We start from the raw sequence: 748 nt of genomic DNA on the forward strand, positions 1-748 counted from the left end.
GGAAAAAGACAAAAGACAAAAAAAAAAAAAAAAAAAAAAAAAGAAAAGCAATTTTTTTTATTTAAATGATGAGCTTTTCTGGCACAATGCAGTACCATCCGAGCTCCCAAATCCAAAAGGAACTAATTATAGAGGAAGATCACAAAGATGGTGTAGAGCTAGAGCTAGGGTCTGGAGCTCACAGACCCTTCGAGCCCATTCACAAACCCTTCACACACAGGTCTATGAGCTAGGTAACCAGCAAAAAGGGCTTTGGAGCCTTGGTTGAAGAAATAATAGTCTTTATTCAGCACACTCAACATGAAGAACTAGGCAGTAGAAACTCGGAAACTCAACTGCTTCTGGGAAGCCCAAAGAAAAACTGAAACTGAGCAGCTGCCAGCAGAGTAAACACGCTCTATTTTTAGACTGGAGCTCTCTCCCGGCCAGTCTACTTTGCAAACTGCAGCACACACAATAGCAATTAACTAAAAAGATACATTGTTGCACATGTGCACTAATTCCACCCACACATTGGTTACAAGAAATGTGGAGGGAGCCTGACTAAATTATCCTATTTTCCCCACAGATGGCTATGTCAGATATCAGAGGAATGTGACTGAGGAAATAATTATTTTTAGTATTTCTAATTAAACTGGTATTCTTGATATTTATTCAGATAAGATTAAAGAAAGAGATGTTTATTGTCACCAAAGATTTCTAAGAAATTTCTAAGAAAATAAAATATAATGCAATTAATCTTATCTTT

This window comes from Galeopterus variegatus, unplaced genomic scaffold (assembly GCF_000696425.1).
Source record: "Galeopterus variegatus unplaced genomic scaffold, G_variegatus-3.0.2 Scaffold8895, whole genome shotgun sequence".
NCBI lineage: Eukaryota > Metazoa > Chordata > Mammalia > Dermoptera > Cynocephalidae > Galeopterus > Galeopterus variegatus.